This window comes from Schistocerca nitens, chromosome 9 (assembly GCF_023898315.1).
Source record: "Schistocerca nitens isolate TAMUIC-IGC-003100 chromosome 9, iqSchNite1.1, whole genome shotgun sequence".
Classification (NCBI taxonomy): domain Eukaryota; kingdom Metazoa; phylum Arthropoda; class Insecta; order Orthoptera; family Acrididae; genus Schistocerca; species Schistocerca nitens.
In genome coordinates this window covers 401,991,793-402,004,777 of record NC_064622.1, presented here as the reverse complement: position 1 = coordinate 402,004,777, position 12,985 = coordinate 401,991,793, and the positions used below count along the sequence as shown (strand labels likewise).

Below are 12,985 nucleotides of genomic sequence, written 5' to 3'. Positions count from 1 at the left end.
TAATTTATATAAGTCACGTGGCAGAATGTACAAACTTCCTCGCACATGAATGGGATGACACAATTTTGCGTTTATCCACGTGTCACTGTCAGTGTAGCCCTATTGAATTAATTTGGGCAAAGGATAAGGCTATGTGGAAGAAAAAAAAACATTCAAGGTAACATTCACTGAATCACTTGTGCATGGGCCATAGGCAACATCCCACCTGTAGCGTGGGCACAGTGTGCGGCATGCTGAAAAGCTTCAGAAAGAATAATTTGAAAGGGAAGCGATGATGGATATAAGCCTTGAACCTGTCATCGTAAATTTACCATCACATTGTTTGGAAACAGATTCAAATAGAAGTGATGTTGGTATTGCGAGGTAGACTTTGGAACAAGAGTATAATGTTTTTTCAGTTTTAAAAGCTCGTGGTTTAAAAAAATGTTTGTCAACGTAACATTTGCGTGCATAATAATGAAAACTTCCTGGCCTTTTTGATAAGGACTTTGCATAATTCAAAGGATACAGACAATAATGTTCAACATATTGCCCAAGGAGAAGTTAAGCTTCTACCACCATGTTGTATGCTCTAATAACATGCGAGAATGCAGCTGGATAAATTCGACAGAAGTCTTCTATTTCCACTTGTAAAACCCCGTCATTTTCAAGCCAGGAACTGGATGAAGTCATAAAATGACAGTAACTATTACTTGTCGAGATACTGGTGGTTTTCAATGTTATTGGTTATCATTCCCTGGAGTTATTCGCATATGATGGTTAATTGTTTGCCTGATCGATGGATTATTAATGTGGTCTCTCACTGTACAGTTGAAGGAGTAAGTTTACACTCACAATGCCCATTAACAGCGAAAAATATGACAACTTATTGACCACTTTTACGATAGTCTTTTCATTGGTCTTTTCTGCCACTAATTCTTTTTTATGCGGAGTGATTACACTTAACTACACCCAAGCACATCAAAACACACACACACACACACACACACACACACACACACACACACACACACACACACCTTACAGACGTGTTTAAAAATTCTATTGATTAGGAGCAGTTGTCAAGCAAATATAACGATTCCAGATTGTGCTTGAGCACAAAGCTGTGTCACCTGTTCTCGCCTCTCGACATCACGCATAGTAAATCCGTGGAGCAGTGGACGCAACGTCGTCGAGACGTGAATTAATATTTCTCTTATGATGACTGATGCTATTCCCCTCATACATTTGACCATATAATATGATGTACCGTAGGCAAATGAGTCTTACTTGTCCGCAGCATTGCAGTTCGGCAACGTGGGCTTTGTTTGCCCACTCTCTGCTGTCGCACATGTGCAGTTCTCAACCCTTCACTGCTCCGCCTCTATGCATGGAAGCGCCGTCTTACGTGACGCGAGCTATAGTGTAAGTGTTAATGGTTTATATTCACGAAATGCTGGCTCGTTTATTCACTTTGTCTATCAATAATTCGTACATTTTCACGTAACTATGTCATGTGACATATCGATTTAACCGGAATTGTTTCATTAATTCAATGTAAGGTGTGTTATTTGTTTAACACCTTACAATAGAATAAAATAATACACTACTGGCCATTAAAATTGCTACACCACGGAGATGATGTGCTACAGATGAGAAATTTAGCAGACAGGAAGATGATGCTGTGATACGCAAATGATTAGCTTTTCAGAGCATTCACACAACGTTGACGCCGGTGGCGACACCTACAACGTGCTGACATGAGGAAAGTTTCCAACCGATTTCTCATACAAAAACAGCAGTTGACCGGCGTTGCCTGGTGAAACGTTGTTGTGATGCCTCGTGTAAGGAAGAGAAATGCGTACCATCACGTTTCCGACTTTGATAACAGTCGGATTGTAGGCTATCGCGATTGCGGTTTATCGTATCGCGACATTGCTGCTCGCGTTGGTCGAGATCCAATGACTGTTAGGAATCGGTGTGTTCAGGAGGGTAATACGGAAATCCGTGCTGGATCCCAACGGCCTCGTATCAGTAGCAGTCGAGATGACAGGCATCTTATCCGCATGGCTGTAACGGATCGTGCAGCCACGTCTGGATCCCTGAGTCAACAGATGGGGACCTTTGCAGGACAACAAACATCTGCACGAACAGTTCGACGATTTTGCAGCAGCATGGACTATCAACTCAGGGACCATGGCTGCTGTTACCCTTGACGCTGCATCAAAGACAGGAGCGCCTGCGATGGTGTACTCAACGACGAACCTGGGTGCACGAATGGCAAAACGTCAGTTTTTCGGATGAATCCAGGTTCTGTTTACAGCATCCTGATGGTCGCATCCGTGTTTGGTGACGTCGCGGTGAACGCAAATTGGAAGAGTGTATTCGTCATCGCCATACTGGCGTATCACCCGGCGTGATGGTATGGGGTGCCATTGGTTATACGTCTACGTCACTTCTTGTTCGCACTGACGGCATTTTGAACAGTGGACGTTACATTTCAGATGTGTTACGACCCGTGGCTCTACCCGTCATTCGATCCCTGCGAAACCCGACATTTCAGCAGGATAATGCACGACCGCATGTTGCAGGTCCTGTACGGGCCTTTCAGGATACAGAAAATGTTCGACTGCTGCCCTGGCCAGCACATTCTCCAAATCTCTCACCAACTGAAAACGTCTGGTCAATGGTGGCCAAGCAACTGCCTCGTCACAATACGCCAGTCACTACTCTTGATGAATTGTGGTATCGTGTTGAAGCTGCATGGGCAGCTGTACCTGTACACGCCATCCAAGCTCTGTTTGACTCAATGCCCAGGCGTATAAAGGCAGTTATTACGGTCATAGGTACTGATTTGTCAGGATCTATGCACCCAAATTGCGTGAAAATTTAATGACATGTCAGTTCTAGTATAATATACTAGTCCAATGAATACCCGTTTATCATCTGCATTTCTTCTTGGTACAGCAATTTTAATGACCAGTAGTGTACATGACTACCATATATTCTGTTTACTTACATTTTGTGTTGAATAACAGGTGATAAGAATGACAGATTGGAAATAAATATATTTAGTTTTGTCAGTTCCTGCAAACCCACGCTTTACTTCTGTAGATCGTTTCGTATCCCTCACATATGATAAGGTCATAGTCTTCCACATCTTTTGCATATCATACCCTAAAAAAATGATGGTTGTAATTATTACATTTATGTAAAACTTGACTCTGGCTGAGTCAAGAATATGTGCTGAAACTGCGCGTGGAGGGCGACAAGAGGCTCACTGTATCCTGTGTGAAAGATCCCATAACGCTCTGTTTGAAGTGAGTAGCAGGCTACGCACTTTTGACAAGCAACACTGTGACTCCGTGAACCAAATTTTGAAGCTCTGAGTCTCTCGTGTGACAAGGCCGCATGAGGTCCAATGTAACAGCGAACTGCTTCAGCTCTCAGCAGCTGGATGCACGGCCTCCTGTGTGTCCTAACTGTCACTTGGAATCAGCTACAATGCAGTCCCCGTGCATAGCTCTGACTCTTTAAATGTATAGTGTCTTAAGTATAACATACGTACTGCGTTTAACATTGTTATTATATATTAGATCTGCAAGTCATTGCATGTGTCCTGTGATTTCCGTAAATGTTAGTAAATGGCTAGACTGTTCCTTTGGAATAACACGTCTTAACTACTTCCCCAGCCTGAGGGTTCGCCGTCTCTACCCACCTCGTCCTCTACAGGATGCTGAATCCTAATTAATCTTTCTTCCTTCTCCACAGCCAGCTGCGAGTTCCACCTTACTGCGTGATTCACCTCAACTTCTTCTCTTTCATATTAACACCCTCCATCGGGATTCCTTCACACTAGCATTTTAATTTTTGTATTTGTGTCTTCTTTGAAACAAAACATCGACAGTTATTTCTAATCATAATATATTTATGTAGATTTAAGACAGTGGTTCCTAACCTTTCTGAGACCATTACCCCTGAGTACGATCAGATAATATCCCAAGTACCGCCCCTTTCCCACCCTTCCCCCACCATCATTAATATTAGGACTTAACTAAACTTTACATTGAGGAATCACTTTCTTTCAAAACTTTTATTTTCAGAATGACGAAAGAGAAATAACGCTTAGTTTTTGTAGGCATCTTGTCAAACCAGGAAGTAATGAGACAGTGAGACAAACGGTACTGCTTATTTTTAACAATGTCTTTTCGTAGAGTGATGAAGCAATTCGTAGTGCACTGTGAATGCTACCTACAACTCCTTATCAGAAAAGAAAGCTAACTATCCACATGGATGGTAGACACCTGGTACGAAACATGCTTCCCCTGCATCATTTCTCTCTCTAGCGACACTTCCTTCAGCCACATCCCCACAGCCATTAAAAACCAACGAAGTTAAAATGTGCACACTATGCTCAGTTTGCGAATCATTTGGTTTCTGGACACCGACATCTGAGCTGACAGAATTTGTAAGACTACAGGTTGACAATGCTTTGTGTCTGACCACTGTCACTACCAATAATAGTAGCGTGTAGGCGCTATAGCAGTGTAATAGGTATTACATAGTTACTGCAGTGTAGTGTTGTCAAACTATTCATTTATTTGTTGTGAACTGAATAACGAAGCAATATCTAGTCCACTGTGGGAACGCCTTACAACCAGGACAAGACATTTTTATAGGATATTTATTTGTAATGTACATGTCTCAATCTTACTGTCACATATGCATGGTATAAAGTAGGAAGTATGCGTGGACTATGTGAGAAAGACGATATTAATACATTCGTTTCACAAGCTCTAAACGCTAATAAAACTTTGTGTCATGCATTAATGCTAGTATTTTTTTTTAAATGTAGATATTGCTGGATTACGTAATCAGTATGACAGTCTTACACAATACTGACAGTAATAATGAGCTCTTAAAAATAATAACTAGCCATTTGTTTCGTTTTTACGCTTTGGAAAATTGCATTTTGGCTCCAAATTGGTAACCACTGCTTTAACACAACTCAAGAACCACAGCACTCTTTTTTTATTTTCAGTTGGGCATTGCACCCTGCTACGGCCTACAGTTTTTAAACTGAAGCGGAGTGTGTGTTCACAACAGAAATGCGGTGTGTTAGCGGAATGTGTAAGTCTGCAACTAGTTCAATATATTAATGATGGATGTTAAGCAGTGCTTCAGATCAAAATTACAAAAATGTGGGTGACTGAAGTGATTTTAATTAAACTTTGAACAAAATGGAATAAAAACCGCTGAGCAGAAGGATTCGTAGGACCATAAAATTCTTGAAAAGACCGTATTAACGAAATAACGAAGCCTCACAGTCCACGCTAGGACCATGGTTGGGAGAAGATAATGGGAATAAAGCAAATTATTGTTATTAATTGATAGTAGATTGTTCATAAAGTAAGTCCGCTTAACTACATCAGATTAATATGACTTGTTCTTAACTCTAAGTTCCCTTCAAGAAAGTCGTAGAAAATTAGCAGATGCTGTTGAATGAAGAATACTTCATTGCTATCATTTCCAATTAAACATATTACAGTATGAGAATGGAGAAGTGCAGGATATACAATCGACTACCTTACTACTTGCAACGAATGTGATATGCTTTCACCCACAACACTTCAGAAATTTGGTTAATAATTGTTAATTATGTACCTTTAATTCCAACTCTGCTCAGAAAAGACTGACTTAAGTTGTTACAGTCAGTATTGTAAGCAACGTTTATTTCGTCCACTTAAAAACGCAACTATCTACTCCTTATCAATTAAGGAGTAGTTATTAGTGTAGCGCCCTTCTTTCCGTGACCGCCTGCCTCTAACAAGATAACCTCCTCAGCCACACTGCCATAAAACAGACGGGGCAAGGCGTCTGTCTACGCTTTGCTTACGTGACGATCTTCTTTAGCAGTCGATAGCCTCCCAACCTCTGCTGTCTAAATCAGTCTCATTGTCACAGGCTGGATGAGTAATAGCGGGAATCGTGGTTCTAGTTTCCAGAAGCGACGTGAACTTTACTCAGAGCTTACAAAACTCTGGGTGAGGAGTGAGACATCGCATAATGATTCACAAGGTTTACCGAGCTGGGGACAGGAGGGGCAAGGTGCATCAATTTTTGCCGGCGGCTCTACACACGTCTGCGCGCTCCCGCAAGCCACGCCAAGTGGTTGTGCGTCGCCGTGGCTTGTCGCTGCAGAGAACGGCTGTCGTACTGCGGGACTGCCGTGTCTGCCAGCTCCACGTTTATCTATTTGCTGGGTAAAAAACTAAGATCTAATAATTTTCAAATTACTGATACAAAAGAGAAGGAAAAAAACAAGTTGCAAATTACATATTTAACAAAAAATTAATGAAAATCACAAATTCCAAGAAGTAGTTTTAACACAGCATTTCACTTTCATAGGTCTACTTACAACAACATACTAGGTATTTCTGGCGCAATAGAGATCAAAATCATATCAGAACAACAAGGATTTATGCCTAGTAAGTAATGTTGGGGCCAAATACTCAACCTCGCCCAACACACAGAAGACGGCTTCGAACGGAAACAGGTACCTGTAGTCTATTTCACAGATCTCTCAGGTGCCTATGGTACTGTCAACCACCGACGGTTGCTCCTTCATTTATAACTTTCGAGTGATAAAAGAAGTGGAATGTCTCCTTCAAAATAACCTTTTTTTTTTTTTTGACGCTAGGGGAGGCACAGCCGCTGGAGGCAAAAGAATGGCCTATCCCAAGGCAGTGTCCTGTAACCAATTTTATACATCTATAGAAACGAGCAGTCCATAAACGCTGAGATGAGGCTGTTTATACAGGGTGTTACAAAAAGGTGCGGCCAAACTTTCAGGAAACTTTCCTCACACACAAAGAAAGAAAATATGTTATGTGGACATGTGTCCGGAAACGCTTACTTTCCATGTTAGAGCTCATTTTATTACTTCTCTTCAAATCACATTAATCATGGAATGGAAACACACAGCAACAGAACATACCAGCGTGACTTCAAACACTTTGTTATAGGAAATGTTCAAAATGTCCTCCGTTAGCGAAGATACATGCATCCACCCTCCGTCGCATGGAATCCCTGATGCGCTGATGCAGCCCTGGAGAATGGCGTATTGTATCACAGTCGTCCACAATACGAGCACGAAGAGTCTCTACATTTGGTAATGGGGTTGCGTAGACAAGAGCTTTCAAATTCCCCCATAAATGAAAGTCAAGAGGGTTGAGGTCAGGAGAGCGTGGAGGCCATGGAATTGGTCCGCCTCTACCAATCCATCGGTCACCGAATCTGTTGTTGAGAAGCGTACGAACACTTCGACTGAAATGTGCAGGAGCTCCATCGTGCAGGAACCACATGTTGTGTCGTACTTGTAAAGGCACATGTTCTAGCAGCACAGGTAGAGTATCCCGTATGAAATCATGATAACGTGCTCCATTGAGCGTAGGTGGAAGAACATGGGGACCAATCAAGACATCAACAATGCCTGCCCAAACGTTCACAGAAAATCTGTGTTGATGACGTGATTGCACAATTGCGTGCGGATTCTCGTCAGCCCACACATGTTGATTGCGAAAATTTAAAATTTGATCACGTTGGAATGAAGCCTCATCGGTAAAGAGAACATTCGCACTGAAATGAGGATTGACACATTGTTGGATGAACCATTCGCAGAAGTGTACGCGTGGAGGCCAATCAGCTGCTGATAGTGCCTGCACACGCTGTACATGGTACGGAAACAACTGGTTCTCCCGTAGCACTCTCCATACAGTAACGTGGTCAACGTTACCTTGTACAGCAACTTCTCTGACGCTGACATTAGGGTTATCGTCAACTGCACGAAGAATTGCCTCGTCCATTGCAGGCGTCCTCGTCGTTCTAGGTCTCCCCCAGTCGCGAGTCGTAGGCTGGAATGTTCCGTGTTCCATAAGACGCCGATCAATTGCTTCGAACTTCCTGCTGTCGGGACACTTTCGTTCTGGAAATCTGTCTCGATACAAACGTTTGGGGAAGGAGACCAGACAGCGAGGTCATCGGTCCCATAAGATTAGGGAAGGATGGGGAAGGAAGTCGGCCGTGCCCTTTCAGAGGAACCATCCCGGCATTTGCCTGGAGTGATTTAGGGAAATCACGGAAAACCTAAATCAGGATGGCCGGACGCTACATCAAGGTAAATAAGTAAACAAATCAATATTGTTGAGCTATTGACAGTGTGCTGAAGTGATCCAGAATACACAATCTCAGCCATTACCGGTTCTACTAGCTTCAACGATCCATGGCGAGTTCGTTTACGGAAAAGTGTATTAATAAGACCGAAATTTTTATTACAAATAATATCTTAAGTATTCAAAAATGTGTCTACACAACTTGTTATTTCTTTGTTTCATGAGTGGAACGGCAGCAACTTGTCAGCAGAGCGTCTTCTGAGCCGCAAGACCTCAAAACAAAAACCAACCACACAATTCCGTCTCCTAGTCGGCGACTATCCATTCCTTCCCTGGTCATTATATTTTAACACTAAAAATAACAGAGTTACGAAATTGTAATTTTGAAAAGTTCAGTTTCGTACCTACTTTTCACATGTTAACATCTATATATAGTGGTGACAAAAATTATGGGATGTCTTCCAATATCGTATCGGACCTCCTTTTGCTCAGTGCAGTGTAGCAACTCGACTTGGCATGAACTCAACAAGTGTTGGAAATCTCCCGAAGGAGTACTGAGCCATGCTCCTTCTACAGCCGTCCACAATTGCGAAAGTGTTGCCGGTGCAGGATTTTGTGCACGAACTGACCTCTCCATTACGTACCATAAATGTTAGATCGGATTCACGTCGGGCGATCGGCGTTGCTAAACCATTCGCTCGAACTGCCCAGCAAGTTCTTCAAACCAGCCGCGAACAATGACAGGCTGCTGACGTGACGCACTCTCATTCATAAAATGCAAATGGTCTCTAGGTAGCCGAGCACAACCATTTCCAGTCAACGATTGGTTCAGTTGGACCAGAGGACCCAGTACCTTCCATGTAACCACAGCCCTCACTATTATGAAGCCGTCATCAGCTTGCACAGTGCCTTGTTCACAACTTGGGTATATGGCTTCGTGGGATCTGCACCACACTCTAACACTATCATCAGCTCTTACCAACAGAAATCAGGACTCATCTGACCAGGCCGCGGTTTTCCAGTCGTCTAGCGTCCAACCGATATGGTCGCGAGCCACTAGAGACGCAGCCGCAACCCATTAACCCCAAATTTCGACGCACTGCCTTAAGGGGTACGTTCGTCGTACGTCCGACGTTGATTTCTGCGCTTAGTTCACGCAGTGTTGGCTGCCTGTCAGCACTGACAACTCTACGCAAACGCCGCTGCTCTCGGTCGTTAAGTGAAGACCGTCGGCCGCTGCGTGTCCGTAGTGAGAGTTACTACCTGAAATTTGGTTACCGAAATCTGTGTATGTGCATATCGCTATCCCACGAATTTTGTCACCTCAGTGTACATGAAGTGTGTATTGCGTGGGCGCACAGGGTGTAAGTATTACGTCAATAAAACTGGATGAAAAAGCGTTTATCGAAAAACTGCCAGTATCGGTACTGTGATTTATAAAGAATTTTGAATAGATCCTATCGGGTGAAATTCTGACAAATGGAAATGCAATTCAAGCTTAAATTTGAGTGAAGGAAAATATGCATGCATATCTTTGACGGTAGAATACTCGGCTACCTAGAGACCAATAAGTTTGTGGCAGGCAACTTTTAAGATAAAATGGGGACAGTGGCATGCAATAAAAGTTAACCAGTTTCTTGGGAAGTGGGCTTACATTTGACTTTTTGCTAAATTGAAATTTTGGTTATGCATTTAAGTGCGATAAAAGGATTGTGCTTCCGTCTGACGAGCAAACACGTTTATTTCTTAACTCTGGGGAATTAATAACTTTGCTTTTCACAGGCAGCAATTGTCAACGAAAGGTCGGGCTGTAACATCTCCGGTGAACTCAAATTACGCCTGCGAGTGTGTTACTTACTTTTGAAGTGAATTTAATGGACACGAATTACTTAATTTCGGTAAAGCAATGAACGAGACAGTCTATTAATATTTGCTACACCAAATAAGTATCGACCAGTAACACATTTAAAGTTCGTTGAGAAGAGATCGCTGCTGGTTGGCATAGCAACGAGTACCAAGGAGAACGAAGAATACTTGATTGCGACAGCTTTTACATTACAAGAGTTATCTGGTACTGAAACTGAATTCATTTCTTTCATTCAGATCTGCAAAAACAGACCCGAATCTGCTACTATACGCAATTACTTCGGATACAGCAGGATGTGAAATTTCCCGCCTGCTGGGTTACTTCACTTCGAAGTGGCCACTACTGGTTTGCAGCAAAGTGAATACCGCTAACAGAGCACTGAGCTGTAGCCCCAGTGGCGCAATTGGTTAGCGCACGGTACTTATAAGGCAGTAGCCGTGAGCAATGCCGGGGTTGTGAGTTCGAGCCTCACCTGGGGCATACTTTTATTTCGTAGCACAGCACCAGGTGGCTAGGTTTGAGATGTATCAGCTATTTGAGTAAGATTAATGTGCATTCTATTCGCTAGCTACGTCTTCCTCGGTAGTATAGTGGTTAGTCACGCCTGTCACGCGGGACACCGGGATTCGATTCCCCGCCGAGGAGGCACATACGATTTTTAATTACTGCACTATCACTCGCCGAAATTAGTGTAGAACGTTTACGGCTACTTGCAACAAGTATCTCCCACACAGGGAGCTGCCTGTAGCGCATCCTCGGTAGTATAGTGGTTAGTATCCCCGCCTGTCACGCGGGAGACCGGGGTTCGATTCCCCGCCGGGGAGACGCGATTTTTATCTCACAAAACGGCTCGAGTGTTGCGCGTGTGGGCTGAAGAGCATTAACTTTGCTGCAAAATCTTAAAAAATAGCTACATCTTAGGAAGTGGTTCTCGCATTCTTCACACTTCAGAATTACGGGGTTTGCTGTTGACGCTGAATCAATGCCCCCCAGCCGACACTCTAGGCGTAATAATCGAGCTCGACACAATGAGGAAAAGAAATAATTTTAGCAGAGCGTGGTTTCGATCCACGGACCTCTGGGTTATGGGCGCAGCACGCTTCCACTGCGCCACTCTGCTGTGTGGAGGTGTACTGGCTCTTGGTCACGTGACGTGGGACACTTGGAAAGTGTTGTTTGCGTCGCTTTCACACGCCTATATTTAATTGCGTAATATCTCCTACAGCTCTCAGCTTGACTTGTCTCGGCTGACGCTACGCTGACACTTGCGGGCAGAATAAAGTCGTTTTCAAGGAAAAATCCATCCAGCAGGTTGAAGGTATTTAGATGAGACAAGGCTCAAGAAAGAAGTTGTAGATCAAGGTATCTATGAAGTCTCAAGAGAAGAAGACGAAGATTTTGGATTGAGGGAATTCTGTTTGTACTAGTGGAGATCGAGACGGCCCATCGAGTGTTTGGAGCCGCCTACCAGCTCCCAGCAGTTTCCCTTGAACCACTTACGAGCCGTGGTGGCTATCTACATGCTGTCTGCCCATTGGAGAATTCAACAACAGGTTATGAGGTGAGCAATAATTGATAGGAGAGACAGAGAATATACAGTTAACGAATACTGTAGAAAAGAATGTGATGTGAATGACTGAGAAATGAGAAGATCAAGAAGCATAAATGGGAGAAGATGGTAACATTTGCTTTTCTTTCTGTCGGAGTGGAAAACTGACCGTATGCGTTAATTTTTTGGGGAAACATTATTAGGGTGACGGGAGGAAGTGTTCAGCTTCGCCTGGAAAGCATTAGGGCCCTTAACTGGTTTGTTGTTTGGTTGATTGGGAACGTGGGACGGGGGTATAGGACCGAACAACGAGGTCATAACTCCGTGGTGGTATATCCAAAAGCACAGACATCCACCGAGAATGTTTTCTGATCTAGTCGGGAGATTCACAACAGTAAAAGCGAGAAGACTAAAAACGTATGGACATCTTTTGCAGCGTCAGTAATAAAAGTAAGGCGAAGCAGATGGCGAAGTCAGCACTTGGGCCCCAGAGCTCTGCATGCAACAAGAAGAAAAGGATCAAAATAGAGCAAAAAGAGGGATGAAAGAGTAGCATGGTAAAGCACAGTAGGTAACGTCGGTGATCCCCCAAACAGCGGGAGACGCCTTCCCAGCTACCCCAGCCCGACTCCAGAGATAGATTACAACCTTATAACTGAGAATACAAACTACTCTAACGGAGAAAACTGAGAACTAGTTCAACCGTTCAGCACCTATAGTTTCATGAAATTCCAGAGGGTTGCAGGACTGTACATAGCCTTCCAAACGGCGTCTGTAACAGAGGCGCGTTCCAGGCAGAGATATGTAATTGAGTTTCTTTCAGCGGAAAACCATAGCACCGCAGATATTCATACGAGTAGTGGGATGATGGCAGTACTAGGACACATGTGATATCAAATTAATATGCAGATCAATTAAATGGATGAATTCATTACCTCCACCCCAACCCCAGATGATCAAATGGTTCTAATGGCTGTAAGCACTATGGGACTTGAAATCTGAGGTCATCAGTCCCCTAGACTTAGAACTACTTAAACCTAAATAACCTAAAGACATCACACACATCCATGCCCGAGGCAGGATTCGAACCTGCGACCGTAGCAGCAGCATGGTTCCAGACTGCAGCACCTAGAACTGCTCTCCCACAGCGGCCGGCCAACCCTAGAGGACATCATGGGTTTTCCCCAACCGGCTTGTGGGTCCCCTCCCCCATCTGCTCTATTCACAGAAATTTCGAATTTTGGCGGTAAATTTAAAAAATGCTGGAAGTTTCAAAAATGGCGGAAATTTCTTTGTCCCAAGGCTTTGCTGATGTGCCACCGCGCGGGAATTGGCGGAAAATTCAAAATGACAGTCACCTTTCCGGGAGTTCTGGGTGGAAAGCCCAAGTGCATCCCCCAAAATAGGGAAACTATCCAC

General features: G+C 43.5%; 2 non-coding genes across 2 annotated transcripts; both read left to right on the top strand.

The window, feature by feature from the left end:
* The first annotated feature begins 10,405 nt into the window (after nucleotides 1-10,405).
* Nucleotides 10,406-10,497, top strand: Trnai-uau (transfer RNA isoleucine (anticodon UAU)). Its single transcript is given in 2 exon segments — nucleotides 10,406-10,443; nucleotides 10,462-10,497. It is a non-coding gene; the product is annotated as a tRNA-Ile (tRNA).
* Nucleotides 10,498-10,769: 272 nt separating this feature from the next.
* Nucleotides 10,770-10,841, top strand: Trnad-guc (transfer RNA aspartic acid (anticodon GUC)). Its single transcript has one exon. It is a non-coding gene; the product is annotated as a tRNA-Asp (tRNA).
* Nucleotides 10,842-12,985: the final 2,144 nt, after the last annotated feature.